This window comes from Amborella trichopoda, chromosome 13 (assembly GCF_054954075.1).
Source record: "Amborella trichopoda isolate Santa Cruz 75 chromosome 13, AtrichopodaSantaCruz75HAP2 v2.0, whole genome shotgun sequence".
In the NCBI taxonomy this organism is placed as follows: domain Eukaryota; kingdom Viridiplantae; phylum Streptophyta; class Magnoliopsida; order Amborellales; family Amborellaceae; genus Amborella; species Amborella trichopoda.
The window spans coordinates 7,681,333-7,694,585 of record NC_142348.1 but is presented as its reverse complement, the minus strand read 5'-3'; the positions used below and the strand labels follow the sequence as shown (position 1 = coordinate 7,694,585).

Here is a 13,253-nt window from a genome sequence, read left to right as displayed (position 1 = left end):
GGAATTTTATTATAGCTGATTTTTAGAAGCAAAAAAATACATTCAAAACTACAAAGCTATTCAAGTAATAAAAAATGAAGAACCTATACTTTCATGATTCATATATTTTGTTAAAAAAAAAAAGTCATCACAAAAAGAAATTGTTATGAGAAGATTGAAAATTTGTTTTTTGTAGTAAAATGGGCACAGTTTTTGGGAAGCATTTAAAAAATATTTGTAAAAAAATTGGATGATTAAATATTTTTGAAACACAAAATATTGTTGAAAAATAACTTTTAACTTTTATATTATAAAATTCTATATAAAATAGGTTAGTTAGTCACAAATGAAATAAAAAAAAAAATTCACAAAAAAAAATAAATTAACGTTCTTATGAATATTATAATAAGAAAATAAAGTTTTAAAATATCAGAACAGGGAAAAAAAAATGGATAAAATATTTTTAAGTTGGAAAATAAAGTACAAAAATGTTGGAAATGGAAAACAAAATGAACATATTTTTTGTTTTAACAATATGACCCTAAACTATATAGAATTGTGGGGCCTTACTGTGTCTTATGGTCGCCCCAAAGAATGGATTTTGAAAATCTAGACCAGGGAACTTAGGTTATTTAAAAGAATTAACCATTGAAGAAATTATAGGGACCAACAACAATTCAGATTAAAAAAAAAAAAGGAAATGAAAATGGTACAAGAAAGAAATAATTGGAAAAAACCAATATTCAAATTTCATCTAATAATCCATGGGTTTTCTAATATTAACGTACCTCAAAGAGGCCCTTTGAGGAATGCAGATTCTTGGGTTGGGTCTTTTAATATTAACATACGTACCTCAAAGAGAGCCTTTGAGGAATGCAGATTCTCCCGTGCCCTCTCTCTCTAACTATTGCTCTGGTTTTCTCTCTCGAAATGAATCTGTAATATGTACGGACATTCTATGTATATATATATTTTTATGAACTCGTAAAGTTTTTTTTGGGAATAAAACCAATAACAAAAATCAAGAACTCATATGGTTTCTTGATCCTACGCGTTATTTGAATGTTTTCTCGATCCTACTCATCTTATCCTTTTATTCAGGATGCGATTAAGTGCTAAGAGAAAAAGTGTAAGAAAGAAAGTTATAGAGAGAAAAAGCGCACTCCTTTTGAATTAATAAAATAGGATATGTATCAAAATCATCATGTACTAAATATTTGAAAAGAAATATAACCCATAAAGAATCAAAAAAATCTTCGCACCAAAACCAACAATCTTACTTTCAATTTGGACTTACACGGAAACCTCACCAACGTCCTACTGCATCTCTATTCCTAATATTCCTCCCTTTAAAATTAAGATTTGATAAATCATAATAACTAATTCTTATATAATATATAAATATGTAATTTTACTTCAGCTGATTTATAGAAGCATTAAAATTCATTAAAAAATACAAAATTATCCAAGTAATAACAAAAAATGTAGAAACCATACTCTCATGATTCATATATTTTGTAAATCACAAAATGAAATTGTTATGAGAAGTTGGAAATTGGTTTTCTGTAGAAAAAATGGGTATAGTTTTTCGAAATATTTACAATTTATGACAAGAAATTTGGATGATAAAATATTTTTAAAAGATGAAATATTGTTGAAAAATTAATTTTATCTTTATATATTTAAAAAACTCCATATAGAAAATAGGTAAGCTAGTCAGTCACAAATGACATAAAAAATCAATAAAATCACAAACAAAAAAAAAACAATGTTTTTTTTAAAGATTATAATAAGAAAATATAGTATAAAAATATTGGAAAAGAAAAAAAGAATGGACAAAATATTGTTAAGTTGAAAAATAAAGTACAAAAATATTTGAAAAATCCCAAATAAAATTTCAATGGAAATAAACAAATTAGCAAAAAAAAGCAGCAAATTAGCAAAAAAAAATATTTTAAATATTTTAATAAGCAATCATATATTTTGTAAATCACACAATGAAATTGTTATGAAAAGTTTGCAAATTGATTTTCTGAAATTGTTCTGCTATTCTACTTTGAATGCATAAGTACCCCTAAAACTAACCAATAACCAAAAATAAAGGAGCAAGAGAGAATGATAGAAACAAGGAAGATTGCAACACAACTGAATCAAATATTGCGGACTCCTAATTGGGCTGTGTTTCCGGCCTTTGTTCCAGGGTACATTTCCTTTATTTGCTTTTGATATTTTCATTCGTCTTCGCTTCTCGCTTTCACCCCGTTCAGCAGAATCATCAGTTAACTGATTCGGTTCACAATTTCCATAAGAAATCAATGGTAATTTATTTTTCTATCCACCTTCACTCTGAATTAAATAGTCTATTTCCATTGTGGCCACAACCTTAATGGAAATCCCCATTTTTCATAGAAATATGGCGCCTTTCAAACTTCGTTTTATGTTGGATACGGAAGCACACTTTCCATATAGGACCAACTCTTTGCCCTGTTTTAAATGCACATGGTAATGAAGTAAATTCATGAAAATGCAAACGAATGCACGGTGGTCCAAGGTAAGTTTGGAAAGGAGACTTGAAATTAGTGTTTTAAATGCACATGGTAATGAAGTAAATTCATGAAAATGCAAACGAATGCACGGTGGTCCAAGGTAAGTTTCGGAAAGGAGACTTGAAATTAGTAATATCTGCCAGAAACATTAAAACGTAAGTAAAACTCAATGAACAAGGTATAAGTTTCATAAAAAATAAGACAGTAGAAATATGAAATCCCATGAAACAATTTCACAAGGGCTTACAAACTATGAGAACATTTACCTTTGGTATAAGGAGGTCAAAACACCCCAGCCATTAGATGCCAAATCTAACAGGTTTGGATGTATCACAAAGTTAAAGAAATATTCAGTTGACCATTGAGCCTGGTCAATGGCACAAGCCCAACCTCCAGATTTCAAATCTAATAGCAGGAATTGTGACATCCTTGTAACAAAGGTAAATGATCTTATTAGGTACTTTTCTCATTTCATAAATTCCCAAATAAAAAATAAAAACCATAAATGAATTAAATTTCTATATTGCAATAATCTAATGCCAACCTTCTCACAAACACATTTGTCTCTCTCAATGTGCTCAGTATCATCATGGGACGGTGGGTTGATGACAAGATAATTTGCAAATACATGAGTATGTGAGAAAGAGAGAGAGAGAGAGAGAGAAATGGATACTAGGATAATCTAACATAAAAGTGTGTTTGATTAATACGGTTTGAGTCTCTCTTTGGCATATTTCCATACGCAATTTCACTATTGAACTTAGATAAAGAATATTAATTCCTCCACCAAGAAACAAGAAATTTGCCCACATAAGGAAACATGGGTTAACAATAGTTATTGAGTCAGGATCAGGACCACCTGATCGTGATGAACAGAAAGCTCTCTATGGTAGGGGTCGCAGCCGCATACCCCGAAATCTAGAGATCGCAATCCCAATATGTGACACAGAGATGGGTTGGAGCAGAGAGTTCCTTTGTGCTATTGATCCTTGGGAGGCAGAGTAGGTGCACTATATCTCGATTATCAAGTCATCAGACTTTAGGTCCACTTGAGCATAAAAAATTAACCAAGGAGGGTTTTGGGTTAGCCCTTGATGAGGTCGGAGCTTATACCTAGATGAGTGAGCCGAAGGACTGTGTGACCCTTGTGTGTGATGGTAGGTCTACTGAAACGGAGGCCAAATCCTCATCTATATTCCATCACACGACATGCATATCGATAGATCGTTTGAGAAAGCAAGATATCCACCTTTGGGTGAAGCGTATGCATGTGCGAGAGATACTCCTATGCACCATAAAACTGTAGTCGCATTAGGTCATGGTGACATTGACTCGTCTTTAGGGGAGGACATATAATCCACAGACTGGGATTGCAACCCTTTGACTCATCGGGTAGACTTTGGTGACCAGCTAATGAGCCCTTGCTTGGACTGTGGGTCATGGGAAACACTTTGTCAGTTCGATAAAGCTAGTGTGGTCTGTAGTGTTCATATTAATTTAATTGTGTTCATTTTATTATTAAATTATTTTAGATCTATTATTTGAATTTTTATAAGTCATTTGATATTTTATTTATTATTTTTAGACTTATAAAAATGAAGTTATTAATTTACAAAGTTGTAATGTTTTAAAATTTCAATTTTAAAATATTTATAAAAAATACATCGGGGCCCATAGTGCACATGGGCCCATCATGTGGGTAATGGGTGGGGCCCCACGTGCCTCATATGGGTGATACGCCATGCCCTTGGATGCCTCTTCTTGATTACTCTGAGTACAAGTTTATTGAATGTGGTAACTCTATTTTGTAGTATATGGTCAAATATTGATTGGGAAATATTGACTATATCTTATCTTGATTATTGAAGGAATATCTCGACTTGATATTATTGAAATATTCTTATGGAAAATATGAGATGGAGTATGCAATTTTATGGTATGCACTATATCTTTGATAGATTTAATTTATTTAAATATATTGATGGGAAAATGGTTTAAGAAAATGGAGATAATGGTCCATGTACCTTCCATAATGTTGATGGCCCATCTATGGAATGGATGACTCAGATCTCTCACCCCACAAGGCACCTTGATCAACGATCCATATCTCTCACCCACAAAAAGTTTGCGACAAAAATGATTAAAGGAAATGTCCTCCTACTTTTGTTTTCTCTGCCGCACTGGTTCAACATAACTTTTGTTTTCTCTCCCGCATTGGCTCAACATACCGCGCATTTGACCATCCACAGATTTGGATCATTTGACCATCCACAGCTTTGGATCTTCATTGAGGGCAAAAGAGCTTGTTGCACAACATATGTAGTCTCCTCCTCGTATTCTAAGTGATCTGATGGACCATATTTTTCTTATTCTAAGTGATCTGATGGACCAATTTTTTCTTTAATTAACTTTCAAGGTCTTCCAAATCTTGTTCAACCTCGTCTTGTAACTCATTTCCCACATCAATAAAATCTTTCACATGAACATGAAATAGAGTTATATAATTATACAAAATATTTCTATTTGTTTAGAAATACTAAAATAGGGCTATGCATTGTTGCTTAAATTAACGAAATTCTAGTATTTTTAGGAATGAAACTGTAATTCGATGATTATTCTCTGTGAAGTACATCACAGCATTAACATGAATGCTTCAAGATTGATAATATCATTCTATGATTATTCTCTATGAGGTACATCACAGCATCGAGATTGATAATATCAGAGCAACAATATATACACCATGACCGTTCAGAGTCAAGAGGAAACATTCTTCATCATCTCAATTATAGAAATTTATTTTCCTACTGATATGAAACCATAAAAAATCAAAATAGAAGCCGCAACTTTCTCGCATTATCAAAGCACCAAGAGTGGAACATCATTCTCCTGCCATTAATGCAGAGGTTCAAAAATCAGAGAGCAAAGTAGATTCACATTAGGTACTTATGGCTACGCTTAAAAGTGCCAGTCAGAGTTGAGCCTAGAGGTTTGACATTTCTGCATAGCGGGGTGATTTGATTAGATCTGTCTGAAGCTCAAAAAATTCAAACAACAGGATAGCCACTCTCAGAGAAAATCAAGAACAACATGTATGGTCATTTTCCCATAGTAGACCGTACAATCTATGCACATTCTCCACGATCTTATTGAAGAAAAAAATTTAAATATTTTCAAAACAAATGTACATTCTAGGAAATTTACTAGCTTTCTTCATTACCAGTTGAGAGGACTTATTATCCAAAGAGAGTCAACTTATTTCAGAAAATAAATGAGTCAAAATATTTTATTGAGTATAATCCTTTAAAAAAAGTAAGCCTCAATAGTCGCATCGAAAATGATTACAAGTTACAAGAGCTAGGTACATTAGAGCATATGGCCATTAAAACATTAAATAAACACTCGTGCCTACAACAAATAGCATTACATAATATAAGCATAAATTAAATAGAAATTAAAGAAATTTACATTAAGTAAATTAATGTCAATGTAAATTAAATAAATTTAAATAGCAACTAAAGAGAGGGAATTGTGAGAAGAAGAAAATAAGTGAATGAAATATAAAACATGATATTTTCCTTTTTTTGATTTTTTTTTTTTTCTTTTTCCTTTTCTTTATATGATTTTTTTTTTCTCTTTTTCCCTTTCAAAACTTTCAATGATATGAACCACATTGTAGAAGATTTTTAATGATATGAACCATTGTGAGGGCTTACAAACCCCATAATCAAAACCACCCAACATCATACTCACATATTGAAATAAAAATTCCACTTCCCACAAATTTGCAGTAATTAAGCTGAAGAAAGAAAATTGGAAAGAGAGATCATCATCACTTGCAACAGCTGCGATATCGTTCAAAATCTCAAAACCAGGTCGACTCTTGCATTTTCTCAGGCGGTAATCATCTTCAACCACATCAGCTATCAATTCTGATCTCTTCTGCTTCTTCTTCATCTTTCCACCATCATAGTCATCCTCGTCTTTTTTGTAATTTCTGGTCATGGCTATAAGTCCGAAGTTTCACTGCGAACGAATTAGGTTCGGAAACAAAGAGATGGGCTTTGCTAATTAATTAGAGAAAGAGGGGAAAAGTACAAAAAAAACTTCTAAATGCATTAATGGTGTACTTCTAAATGGCATTAATATCGTCTCTTGATCATACGAGTTCGGAATATCACCTCTCTAATGGATACACACTTTGAAATTTAAATACAAATGCAGCAAGTTTATCTTCTTATCTTTGTTGATAGAGGAAATAAGAAAAAAAGATCAACATGCAACTTCATTAATTACCCACGAGTATACTTATTGCTCAATAGCACATGACCCTACATTAGAATATTTAGCAGACTGAGAGAGTATACTTATTACTCAATAACACATTACCCTACATTAGAACATTTAGCTGACTGAGATATCAGGTATACAAAACATCGATCTTGCAGCTTGTTTAAGTTTTGGAAAGTTCGCTGAAGAAAATTTCCGAAGTTTAAATCTATCTTTTTTTTTTCTAGAAACTTCCATTATAACAATTCTCTTTTTTACCCAAAATGGAGAAAGAAGGGTTGCATGATTTTATATGCCCTAAAGGACCCATCACTATACCTTTATAGGCTCATTGGTGCATAAGGATTCCATGCACCGTCACTCATGGCAGTTGGCATTCCATCATGGATTGGAGTGGCCCCTGTACAAGAAAGTCATCATAGACACATTAAAGTGAATTTCATCTCCATTGGGATGGAACGGTACGCATATGAAAAAAGAGGAAATAAGTTTCATGAGTCAAGAAGAGGAAAACAGGACTCAATGAACAAAAAAGATAGAAAAAAAAAAAAGAAAAAGGAAATTCATGACAATTTTGCGACCCTTTCAATTAAATTTACATCAATCTTTTAATTAAATTTACATCAATCTTTAAAACCAAAATGTTGAAATAATAGGGAATTATTTCAAGAATGTTAAAAATTAAGACCACCACAATAAATGCATACCTCCTGCATCTCTCATCGGAGTCAAATGGGGCATTGGGTTTCGTGGTCCAAACCATACATTGGGTTTCGTGATCCAAACCATACAGTTGAGATGAATCCTAATAGGCACATAAAAGCCAATGTTCAGAAACATTGTTAACTTCCCAACCAAATAATTAGGAAAGACAATAACCATTTTACCTAGGTGTCGTCATATCTACAACCACAACAATTTGATTCTTATTAACTGCATTTTAGAACATTCCCTTTGTCAAAAATAAAAGAAAACCAACGCAAAAGGCAATCCCAATAATAACACAAAAGTACTTTGCCAAAGCTTGAACTAACACAAGAAAAGTTTCATTAGGGTGGGGCATCTCACCCTAGGTGGGTACTTCATACGCCCTACCCACATGCAATGGTGGGACCATTAACATATTAAAATAAATTATGATTTTAAAAAATTCATAAAATTCAATATAAATAATTAAATCAATTTAAAATCAATATATCTGTTTTTATAAATCCAAATTTGATAAATAAAATATCCAGAGATCTAGAAAAATTCAAATAATAATTCTAGAAATCATATATCATTCAAACAAATATAATTAAATTTATTAAATGGGAAAGAGATCCATATAGTTTAGGAATTAAATAAATAAATGCTGGGACATTTCACCTTCAACTATAGACTACGGTCCATATTTGCTTTATCAAACCGACCCAGTGTTTCCCATGATCCATAGTCCATACAGGGGCTCATGGGTCACCAAAGTTTGGCAGATAAGCCAAAGGGTCATAATCCCAGTTTGTGGATTTCAGGTTCTCCTCTAGAGGCGTACCAAGGTCACCTAGACATGATGCCGACCACAACTCTAATGACGCATAGTGATATCTCTTACACATACATAAGCTTCACCTTAAAAGGTGGTTCGCTTTTTCGAAACGACTATCATATATACATGAGGCTTTGACCCTCGTCTTTAAAGGCCACCAACACAAAAGGGTCACACAGTCTGACATACTCCGACCTCATCAAGGAATGTCCTATTAGAACCCTTATCGAATAGTTTTCCATGCCTAGATAACATAGGTTGTTTCCAACCGACTGTACTAGCTTGTCAAGTTCAATCTGGTATCAGTAAATGTTGTTTGCTTATTATGGCATGCACATAACCACACTCCTATTAAGTTCATGTTCCATCATATCAAAACGTTTATTATAAATCCTCATAATTCCTTTAATCGCCACACTCACCCAATACCCAAGCGATCTAATTTGACATCTAATAAGTGGGAATAGTTGTGCCCCTCATACAAAAGGTCTCTTTGTAAATAAATAGAAAATATATCATAGCTTAGGAATAAGAACAATACTTCAATTTTAATAAGGAGCTAGAGGAATATAACTTCAAACAACTTAATAACAAGCTAAACAAATCTATACGTCGGATCACATATTTTACATCCCATAAGTTATTATTGGAAGAGGAGTAATGCTAAGTCTAGTTACTCATTTCATAAACCTTATTGCCGTATTTTAATTTCATTTTAAATTTATGGTCATCGGTAAAATTGAAAAAGAATAATTACATTAAAAAAAAAGAAAAAATCATATTTAAATCACTTTACAAAATTATTGAAGTGGTCAAATGATCTCATATACATGTGTACTTATTTAAGTTTCATGCTAAGTCCACAATGAATTTCGTGTTCAACGTTTGAAACTATTATGTCATTTTGGTAATTTAGCCCCCATTCCGTGGCTTAATCCAACTTATAATATTTAGTATAACTTTTATAAAAAACTTTATGGAAAACCTTCTAACAAACTTATGCATTGAAATGGCTTGAAATTTATTTTTATCTTTAATTTTAAAATTTAAGGCTTAAAAAAGAGTGTAGATCAAGAACATCTATGAACATTTGAAAATCTTGAAAATTGACAGTTAATATAATGCATTACACGATGCACTATTTTCAAGACTTAATGTTTTTTTTTAATTCCTTGTTTTATCTTTTCTTTTTATGCGTCATTGTATTGAGATGATAGGCTTTGGGGCTTTTTCAGTATTGAAAAAACATCATCAAGTGAATTTTTGAGGTGTGCCTCAGTTTCATTATTAGGGCAACCTCATAAAGATAAAACATGAATCTCTCTCTCTCCCCTGGAGTCTACGTCGGCTTGAAAACGAGACAACTGCTCATCTTTGCGAGAAAGATTAGGAAACCCTTCGAAAGCTCCTTGCCTCTTAGCTTTTTTTAGTTTCATCCATTAATTGATTCAAACTGTATTACTGTCCTGCTTATATGATTTGTAATTGTTTATAAACTAATGGTATATCATTGAAAAAAAAATCCGATTTCTATATTGATATGAAGGGAATACACAATGTCTCAGCTGAGAGAGAACATAAATGCCAGGTTACATAGATCCACTTAAAACTGTGGCATGCTTCATGATTTAAGGCATATCTGACTCAGCGACCTAGCGATCTGAGAATGATGCTTACATGAGATTGAATGCTGAATCCATGAACTGTGCACAATAGAATCGATCGGATCACAAACCTGAGATTAATAGGAAAGAAGTAATTATCCCAATCATGTAAACAAAAGCAGAACATACTGTGAAATAGACGGGGAGAACCCTGGTGCAAAAGCTAGCTTGGCCCACTTTCCTTATTCTTAGAAGAAAGTTTATCATTTGTTCATAATTACTGTGTTTTACTGGCTTAATGTGCAAGGTCTAAGACGATACTGAAATTTAAATCCAAATGCATCAAGTTTATCTTCTTACCATTAAAGGCCTTATGAGTGTGTATTGAAAGAGTTTTATTATAGTGAAATATAAACTCAGTGGAAGTGCGATCCCTCGATGATCATACTAAGCGAATGATGTTTGGGTGTACCGGACTGTTCTTATCGATCTAGGCTAGTCGGTTAGAAAACCCAAGGTACCTGAGCATAAAGAATTAACCATTGAGGGTTTTGGGTTAGCCCTTGATGAGGTCGGAGCTTAGGCCTAAATGAGTGAGCCGAGAGACTGTGTGACCCTTGTGTGATGGTAGGCCTACTGAGACAGGGGCCAAAACCTCATTCATGTTCCATCACACGGCTTGCATATCGATAGATCATTCGGGAAAGCTAGATATTCACCTTTTGGTAAAGCGTATGCATGTACGAGAGATACCGCTATGCACCATAGAGCTGTGGTCGCATCAAGTTGTGGTGACATTGACTCATCTCTAAGGGACGACATATAATCTACTGACTGGGATTGCGACCCTTTGACTCACTTTGGTGACCTGCTAATGAGCTCTTGCTTGGACTGTGGGTCATGGAAAATACTTTGGTGACTCGTTAATGAGCTCCTGCTTGGACTGTAGGTCATGAAAAACACTTTGTCAGTTCGATAAAGCTAGTGTGGTCTGTAGTCCACAATTGAAGGTGGAGCACCCCATATTACAGATTGAATTCCTAAAACCATATGGATCATTTTTGCATCATATTAATTTAATTGTGTTCATTTTATTATTAAATTATTTTAGATTTATTATTTGAATTTTTATAAGTCATTTGATATTTTATTTATTATTTTTAGATTTATAAAAATGAAGTTATTAATTTACAAAGTTAGAATGTTTTAAAATTCATTTTGTTCAATTTTAAAATATTTATAAAAAATACATTAGGCCTATAGTGTACATGGGCCCACCACGTGGGTATTGGGTGGGCCCCACGTGCCTCATATGGGTGGCACACCCCACCTTTGGATGCATCTTCTTGGTTACTTTGAGTACAAGTAACTTTCGATGCTACTAGAAACTTTCACAATTGAAAAAGAAAAGGGGAACAAATGTCAACTGAATTGCAGGAAACAAGAATAAAATCATGAACTAATTAACATAGAGAAATTCAGGGACAAAATAACCACCATAGAAAATGAAAATAAAAAATGAAAAGAAAGAAACCATTACCTAAAAAAGGCATGTGAACTCATTCAGGCCAGACTGGAACAACAGATAGCAAGAGAGAGAAAGTGTGAGCGCCACAGAGCATATAGAGAGAGAGAAGAGAAGCGAGATGATATGGCGCATACGTGCTTTGAAAGAGCCCTTAGAATAAGATATGGGATTGATACCTTAAATACCCCTGAATTGGCTTTCAAATTCATTGAACTAGCCCTCATATACAGGTATACCCTATTGGCCTATTGTGATTCTCCCAACTTCAAAAATTATCGGGATACCCTCGATTTGGGTTATGTGTTTTATAAAGGAGCATGTTTTGATAGGTTGAAGCCCTATCAAAATAAGTAAAACTTCATCTCAAAGTTCACTGACTTGAAAAATCTTCAATTTGATTTTGGCCTTGACGATTGTAGTCGTAGAAAATAAAAAATAAAAAAAATGTAGACTTTCAAGTCTTTAAAGTAATGTATAATTTAACATATTATATAGAGCATCTATTTTTTTTTAAAAATAAGTGTTCACGGATCTACCAGACTTGTACTTTTTTTTGTGCTTCAAATTTTACCGTCGGCGGTGGAAATTGATTTTAGAGGCCACATAGAAATGTATTGATGACCAAAGTGCTTTTCAAGCACGGACTCGAGGTGAGGCATTACTTTATTTTCATAAAGCCCCGACGTTATTGAAACTACATCCTGTTATAACCTGAGATTCCTCCATTTCAGGGTATATATTTGACACGTTTCCCCCCTCCTTTTTAGAACCCTAAGATAGGTACATTTTATCTTTTAAGAAAAGTAAGTAGTTTTCAAAATGTGGATTTTGAAAATGTCATTGTTTCAAAACCAATGTGAAACTAGATTCATTCGTGTTTTATTTAAAAGTGGTTTGAGCTCCTACTGATACCATTTGGTTATTAAACAATCTTATACAAAAACATGTAACAATTCTGGGAAATAGCAGGAATTTCAATGTGACAGTCTCTTGGAAAATTGGGCTTAAATTTCACTCCGCAAAGAATTTGGTCATGGTTCCAGAACCAATTTAAAACTAGACTCATTCATTTTCGTTTAAAAATGGTTTGCCCTCATTTTGATACAATTTAGTTAATAAACAATCTTACACAATGCTTGTAATAGTTCTAGAAAAGTCCCGGGATTCACAACAGTGACATCCTTATAAGAAAAGGGAAATAATTTCAAAACCTTGGAGAATTTCGCTTTGATTCTAAAACTGCTTTTGAAGTAGACTCACTTATCTTTCATAAGAGTGATTTGAGCTTATTCAGAGGCATATTGATTAGTGAACAGTTCCAATTAAAAACAAGCAAAGTTCTTGGTAACCCATTTCAAAGTTTTGACATACTTCAAAGAATGACTAATAACTTCCAAACCGAAATAGGCATGAATACAAGATATTTTTCATCTTAAAATAGATTCACATGGGTGTTTTTTCATGAGTTTTCATAACCAACAGAAATATCTTCAATACTCAAATCTATCATGCAAATAAGAGTCACAGTCCTGAAAAAACAGTACACATTCTACCATAAATTCATAGCACGAAACTGCATCCATATTAAAAATGGTACCGATAGCCTTGTTTAAATTTCATGATTTAATAAAAATATAGAGACATAAATGCTAGATCTACTTACATGTACCCAAAAGTACTGCAAGTTTCTTTACATAGGTCAAGCCTCCAAGCTTCCAAGAATGGTTCCAGAGGCTGAGGTTCTAAGTATTCGAAAGGGAGGACGTGAGAGAGAGAAGGCA

The 13,253-nt window shown here is 33.1% G+C and overlaps 1 long non-coding RNA gene across 1 annotated transcript; it reads right to left on the bottom strand.

Moving 5' to 3' along the window:
* Positions 1-6,187: 6,187 nt before the first annotated feature.
* Positions 6,188-13,253, bottom strand: LOC148778990 (uncharacterized). Its single transcript, XR_016048646.1, has 5 exons — positions 13,136-13,253; positions 10,018-10,075; positions 7,523-7,620; positions 7,134-7,215; positions 6,188-6,532 (listed from the first exon to the last, which is right to left on the bottom strand). It is a non-coding gene; the product is annotated as an uncharacterized LOC148778990 (long non-coding RNA).